Source organism: Dipodomys ordii, unplaced genomic scaffold, assembly GCF_000151885.1.
Source record: "Dipodomys ordii isolate 6190 unplaced genomic scaffold, Dord_2.0 Scaffold8, whole genome shotgun sequence".
Lineage (NCBI taxonomy): Eukaryota > Metazoa > Chordata > Mammalia > Rodentia > Heteromyidae > Dipodomys > Dipodomys ordii.
Window position 1 is genome coordinate 13,281,048 of NW_012267224.1, and position 8,037 is coordinate 13,289,084.

Here is an 8,037-nt window from a genome sequence, read left to right on the forward strand (position 1 = left end):
TGTTGATTAAAAATATGAACTGGAGCACTTACCATGTACTCGACTAATTTAGGTGCTCTGGTTACACAAGCAAGTACAATATAGATCTTCTCATTGAGCAAATCTTCCATCCAATGATAGTAAACAAATATAAACAGGTAAACCATTCAGGATATTTGAAGAAGGGAGATGATAAGAAAAAATAAGTTTGAAACAATGACAAAAAGGGGATTGAGAATGGGGAACAGTGCAAACTTAAATTAGTCACACACCTTCGTGAGAAGATAATTAATTACTGAGTCTATACCTTGAAGCCCACATGAGGCTGAACCACACACATCAGGGCAGTAGGAACAGAGAAGATCACTCAGCCGAAGCATGTGTAGCAGAGCAGCACTAGCAAATAAAAGACATAAATGAAACAAAAACAGAAGAGCAAAAAGAGAAGAAAGCCACAATCAGCCAATGAGCTTGTCAGCTGATTCAGAGTCCCTGGATTCTATTCTCAATGAAATGAAGAACAATTTAAGAATTTTACTCAAAAGTGTAATTTGGCCATATTTGTTTTCAAGTGACCATTCTACATGAACCAACCAAGAGGGGAAAAGGTAGAGAGGACAGTAAAGTTTCTGTTGACATGTTCTAAGAGAGGTAGCATTGGCACAGCCAGGGTAATAGCAGGGAAAAGAGAGTCAGGGTCAGACATGGGAGACATTATGAATATAAATTCAACAACACAGCCCAGAAGATAGTATGTGCTGAGGTCAGAAAGACAGAAAGGGAAGTAAGTAAAGAGAGGTAACTAAAAAAATGCAAAAGAATTCTCTTTGATAGATAACTATTATCAAAAGAGAGGAAATTAGCAGGAAAAACAGAAAGAGAACAAACATTACGAAGTAAAGAATTTTATTGACTCTGGTATATTTTTCTCTAAGATAAACATTTTGTTTTCAGGAGAAAGTATATGATTTCAGAGTTAATCTTTATTCTAAAATTTTAATATTCCAGAATGAATAAGAACTACAGATAGACTAAGCTGTAAACAGTTCATCTGAACTTGTCTCCAGGCCTTGCCTAATGCCTGCCTTATACATGGTAATGTGACATCATTTGTAAATAGGGTCTTTGAAGATGTAATTAAGTTAATAAAAGGCATAAATGATTAATGAGAGTTCTAAATCCATAAAATATATCCTGCAAACTCCATGAGAAGACAGAGTAGTTAGAAGAAAAAAGGAAATACATGACAAAACCAGAGACTGGAATGCAAAGGGCTGCTAATAACCACCAGATTTTAGAAGAAGACAATTAAGATCCTCCACTAGAGAGAGCACAGACTGCATACACTGGATTTTTAGATTCCTTGTTTCCTAGGAGAGAAAGAACAAATTTCTATTGCTTTAAGCAAACCCATTTGTGTCACATTGTGACTGCAATTCTGCAAAATTAATATAGTTGTATTATTTCAAGAATATTTTAAAGGCTTTTTGTTTCAGTACTATCTTGGATCATTTTTTGTGGCTATTACCAAATCCTACCATATTTTATATTTACACAGAATAAAGACATTCTACTTGAGGCTGGGATTTCCAAGAGAACAAGACTATCATCAGCCCAGCAGCTAGCAAAGCACTTCTACAAAGTTGCTGATAGCATGCATGGGGTACCATGCTGGTAAGAAAAAGTCAGCAGAACAGAGAGTGTGTTGTTGCTCAGTCATTCCTGAAATAACTCAATTCATTAACCAAGGCAGGCTCCTCATGACTCAGTCAATTACTCAGGCTCCCAGCTCTCACACCGGCTGTGCTTATGATCAAATGTCCAGCCAGGCACTGGTGGCTTCACGCCTGTAATCCTAGCTACTCAGGAGGCTGAGATCTGAGGATCGCGGTTCAAAGCCAGCCCGGGCAGGAAACTCCGTAAAACTCCTATCTCCAGAAAACCGGAAGTGGCATTGTAACTCAAGTGGTAGAGCACTAGCCATGAGCTGAGGGACAGTGCTCAGGCCCAGAGTTCAAAACCCATGACAGACAAAAAAAAAAAGGGGGGGTGGAGGAGGATTGGGGGGGAGGATGGGAAGGGATGGGAAGGGGAAACAAAGGAGGAGACTACAATGCTTGGTAAAAAATGTACTCATTATCTTGCCCATGTATTTGTAACCCCTCTGTACAGTATTTTCACAATAAAAAAATAAACGAATATTCAAAAAAAAGAAATGTACTCATTATCTTGCCCATGTAATTGTAACCCCTCTGTACAGTATTTTCACAATTTAAAAAAAAAGATCAAATGTCCAGAGTATAAATTTGTGGGATACATCCAAATCATAGAAAACATCGTCTACTTTGCCAGAGTCCCAATACTGAAGTGTCTTAGGAGACATTTTATCACTAAGAGTGTTGATATGAAAGTAATGACAAATAATGACAAACAAAATTGTTTGTCATTAGCATTTAATTAAAGTGAATTTCACGTTATTTCTTATTAGTGTGATTATTTCTTATTAATGTGGTTTTTGTAAAAGTATTACTACTCAGCTGAGACTCTCTCACCACAGAGATATACGTTCAGGAGGCATAAAAATATGGGCATGATCATCTGTGTTTGATTTGAAGAAAAGCAGCCACAGTAGGTTAAATCTGTCCAGAGATTGCACAGAAAATCATTTAACTTAGAACCTTGGACAGCCATTAGATTTTATAGCAGAGGAAAAAGGAAAGATCAAGAAAATAATGCAGAAGAATTGGGCCTCAAATGCATGATGATCTGTGGCAAACCATGAAAAGAAGTGCCCTGTTTAAAAGTGAGCTGCTGGTTTCAAATGATGTGAAGATTATAATTCACCAAGACTGAAAATTGTCTTGATTTAGATGCAAAAATAACATTATTATTCTAGGCAACTAGTCTAGAAAGTGATTAAATATCCAGTAGAGATTACCTGTTAATTTTAGTTGAAGTGCTTTAATTAAGGATATAAACTCACAACTAGAATTAGTACTAATAAAAATTAGTATATTGATCAATTAATTTTTATGCCTCGAATCAACTAGGATCAACTATGGACTATACACCTTAGACATTAATCCAGAAACCATGTGAACAAATTGAAAGAGACAAGGCTATCATGATGAAATTTTCAATTAATGAAGAGTCATTTTCTAAATACATTGAAATACTAACTTTAGGAGATGGATATCCAAATAAATCCAAGTGCATTTACTTTGTGGAAAAGTGAGTAACCTTGATGTTCTTAATAATAAAAAAAATAATTCTTTCTGGTACAGAATACATAGTAGAGACGATGAAATTGAAACCTGTATCTCCAGCAGCTAAATAAGTCCTTAACTCCCACAAACTTTAAATCCAAGGCAGAGGTTTTTTAGGGGGACGGGGGAGGGGAGAGAAAACAGAGCGATCTGGTATATGGTTCTACATACATAAATACAGGACTGCTCAGCAATCCCAAGGCAGAGCAAGAGCCCAGGGAGCCATCACTCTGTGCCGGTGCTGGCTCTCAGGCAGGCCACCAGCTGGGAAACACAGATCTTCCATTTGGTGATTTGGCTGTTTGTTCCCCTTTCCTGTTTATTTTACTTTTCTTCTCTTCCTGGATAGCCCCAAGTCCAACTCTCCAGACTCAGTATGTAAACCCAGTCAATCAGCAGGAATTTAGCCTGCGTCTGACACACTGAAGTACTTCATTAAGAGGAGAGCCAATGCTGCCTCCCAGCTCTGACAAATTCACAAGAAGACTTAGGCTTCCTTTGGTGGAGTGGGGTCCTCAGGAATGTTCAGCCAGGACTTCCAGGAACCAACCTCACCTTCACAGACAGCAAACACACAGTACCAGACCCACCTGGAAAGAAAGAAATGCTAGGAAAGCTAGAGCCTGGAAGTTCCCCTGCTGCTCCTGTTAAGATTGTATAATCCTATCTGTCAGTAACTCTGCCTGCAGCCCTTGTGGCTGGAGAAGTATTGGTGAGAACCTCTAAAGTAGTTCCATGTCAGCAAACTTCATTACCAGAGAAAAAAATCGTTGCCCAGCTTCAAAATGGAGGCCCTGAGAAGTCTCATCTGCTCTTACTCCTGAAGTGCATGAAGCTCTGTTCATCTGGGCTCAAGCCCACATAACAGTGTGCCTCTCTCTTGAAGTCCTTGCAACAACACCCAGAACCAAGGTTGCTATCCAGAATGCATCTCGAGAGGATTTGTTTCAGGTCACAGATCAGAGGACAGCAATACTGAAGAAACACAGAGGCACCTCTGAGGGCCTAAGGGTGGAGGAAAAGAATGCACACGTGGACTGAACCCAAACTTCCCTGCAACATTACTAGCAAAAAAATAGATAGATATAGATATAGATATGGAAATAGATATAGATAGACTGACTTCTTTTGCTTAGGTTGGTTTTGGCTTGTGAGTTTTCTGTAAGGTTTTGTTTTTGTTTTTGTTTGTGGGAGAGGGGGTTGTAGGGGATGAAGGTTGTTTGGTTCAGAGTTGTTGTTGTTTTTTTCCTTTCTTTATTTCCCCAAATATTCTGCATTTCTCTGATTTTTTTCATATTTTTCCTATACTTTCCCATCACCTTATCTTCCTATTCTTTCCCAATAAATAAGCATCTCAGGTTGCCCAAGAGTATAGGAATTTGCTTTTGTTTTTGTTTTTTTTGTGGAAAAGTCTTTATTTTAAGAAAAAAATGTAGTTAACAAAAAATTTTCTTTTTAACAAGTTTCACTTAGCAAAATACACCCGAAAGGAAATCACAGTACAAAGCTTAAGTCAAGGCCCACCAATTCCTACAGTATTAGTATTGTGTCTCAATTCGCAAAACTAACTTTTAAAAAGCTGAAATTCAACCTAAAAGATTTTAAATGAAGGAAATAGAAACTAGAATGAACCAACATGAGAAATGTTTCTCTTCGAATGAGGGACCTAGCACCTTGAGTTCTCCAAAAAAGCAATCGGCCCAATCAATGTGCTCCCTGCAGTTTGGTGTGAAGATCCATCATCTAACAGTCAGAACTACTGGAAGGGAATGTCACTATCAAAATGTGAACTGCGGAAAGTGGAAGCAGATAGTTTGAGTTTACTCCATATCAATGCTAGAAGAAAGGTCTGCATAAGAACACTGAAGGTAATTTTAATCCAGATTTCACAAACTCATGGTGCAATTTGGGTCCCACAGCTTTCTCTAGTTATAGACTGCTCTCTCCCTGATTCTTGGCTGCCTGGGAATATTTGATTGAAACTCCAATGCTTTTACAAAACTAGTCATAGCCACCCATGCTGTTCTGACTGGTGTAGCCAGTACGGTAACAACCGCTCACAGACTGGCTGTCCAGGCCACTGTAGGTGGCCTGGGCAGTAGACACCCCCATGCCCTGCATCACCTGGCTGCTGTATGCCCCATTGCTGGCCCCTGTGGTGGAATTCAGGAAGAGGTGTACGTATCTGTGCTGCATGTTGGCCCTGTCTTTTGACATTGCTCCCACTGCTTCTTCGTGAGTAGCAAACTCCACATCAGCCTCTCCGGGCACTCTTCCATCAGGCCCGATCTCAATGTGTACTCTCACAGGGTTGAGTGGAGAAAAGAAGTTGTAAATGTCGTTCTCGGTGGCTTTGGAGGGCAGCCCCCTCATATGGACACAGTGGCCAGTGGTGCTCTGCACGGTGAACTCGCCATCCCCGTATCTATGGTCGTACATGCCCGAGAGACAGTAGCTGAGGTCTCGCCCAAAGAGGTCGGCGGTGAAGCCATAGCCATCGCTGAGCCCGCTGTACTCCTCGTAGCCCCCATAGCCTGCACTGTAGGCGCTGGACTTCATCCGATCCAGGCCTGCCTGCTTCACAATGCCCATGTGCCTCCGGGCAGTGCCAGGCCGGTCATAGGGCCCTGGGCGCTGCACAGACATGAACTTCAGAGGTGGGTCTGAGTAGGACCTAACTTCCTCCTGACTGCTCTTGAACACCTCGATATACCTGTGCCCTATTCTCTCCTTGTGCTTCCCCAGGGCCTTCTCAGCTAACTCCTGCTAGGCAAACTGTACAAAGGCCTCCCCTGTAATCTTGCCCTCTGGGTCCACTGGCAGTGTGATCCCATTGGGCACAATTTCTAACCCTGAGAAGAACTGAACAATTTCTTCCTTTGTGCATCCAAACGGGAGGCCCCGGAGCCGCACGAAGCCATCATTGGCGCTGTCAGCGCTGTTTGGACCGCTGTGCTTCAACACCCAATCCATCTCGGTTCTGTGAGACTTGAACACCTCGATGTACTGGTGGCCCATGCTTTCCCTGTCTTTATTCAGGGCCAATTTTACATCATCTTTAGATCAAGTTCAACAAAAGCCTCACCACTCTGCCTGCCTTCCCTAGTATAAATGAAATGGACCCCTGCAACCCCATCGTGAATGGTGCAGTCAGAGAGAAAGTTCGGCACATCATCAATTGAGCAGGACCAGGGCAGGCCACGGAGTTTGACCACAAAGCCTTCACCTCCCTCAGGGCCCAGCATCATGGACACTTTTCAGGACAGATGTCACACAAGCTTGGGTAGATTTTGTAGCTCAAACAACCACAGATGCCTTCAGTGGGAGATACAATAGATGGCAGACTGTTCTCCAAGGAAGGTACAACAGGTCTCGGTTTTCATCAAGCAACAGTGGATTACAGCCAGGGAACCCAAAATTCCACCCAACGCTTTAAAAATGCAGAGGGCTCCGAGGAAAGTCCAGGTGCATCTTCTTTTGTTCTTAACCTCACGAGGCCTAGATATTTTTTTTTTTCCGTCAAAAGCACAAACACGGAACCTATGGTCAGGGGACGAATGCACTCCGGTGCAACCGGCACACGCGTCGCCACGAGGAGGAAGTAGGAATTTGTTTTAATTAACATTTTCTTGATCAATGGAGATGTTGATTTTTTTTCTTTACCATATATCATGTTGGCCATTTGTTTTGAGAAACATTGTTTTGAGAAATGTCTATTCGTATTCTTAACCAGTTTTAACTTGGGCTATTGGTTTTCTTGCTGTCAGTTTCTTTACATTTCTTACACATTTTTAATCCCATCCTTTTATCTGATGTATGTTTTACATACATTTCACATAGTATGTACGGTCATCTTTTTACTTTGTTGTTTTCTTTGTGGTTAGAATGGCTCTAATGTAAATCCTTATTTGTGGGAAATGAAATATATCTAAACTTATACAGTATTTAGCAATGGATAACTATTCTTCTTACAGGAATAATTAATTTTATTTTTTGTAATCTTATATTGAACAGTGAAAAGCTTTCCAAACAAGGTAGAAATTATACATTTTATTGACTTGGAGGTTTAGGTCCTAAATTCTTTCAAAAAAAATTTTACAGACCTTTTATTGTAGCAAGTAAAATACATCACTGCTAAAACTATAAATTAAAATCACTGTTTTAAAATTGAAAGACTTTTTAGAAGCAGCAAACATCAGAAAAGTAATTATGATATTCTTAAGGTCAAATTTTCTTGATCATTTTTTTGAATGTAAATGCATTTTCCCTTTAACTTGAAGACCTCCATACCTTGGTAAAATACCACAAAATCATTTTATAAATGTAGAGTAATGGAGCATAACAATATATTTAATGTGACTGAATTGTGCATGAAAAGGATTCAACCACAGGACAATGGAATAGTTGTAATTTTGTAATAGCCAAATGCAGGCACCTTTGATGAAATTTACTTCAAGAAGAAATTTGTTTCCAGAAGAAAATTATTTTTTATTTATTTTAAGAGAAATTTTATTTTAAAAAGTTCTTTAAGACAAAGATTTTCCTAGAAACACCTGGGAAGTATTTTTAATTCATGATAAATGTATAGCATATTTTCCCTGTGCTATTTAAACTTCATTTTCACCAAAACCTCTTTGTTTTAACTTTTATTTAAACAAATATATTCTCTCTTGACTTGATGCCTGTTGTTTTCCATCAGTCCTTACACCAAATATCCCATCCAATCATTCATTCCTTTTTGGATAAAGAGATATGGGTACTTTGCCTAGGACAGTACTTTGGTGAAGCATTA

General features: G+C 39.7%; 1 pseudogene; it reads right to left on the reverse strand.

Moving 5' to 3' along the window:
- Positions 1-5,178: 5,178 nt before the first annotated feature.
- Positions 5,179-6,841, reverse strand: LOC105980219 (annotated as a pseudogene).
- Positions 6,842-8,037: the final 1,196 nt, after the last annotated feature.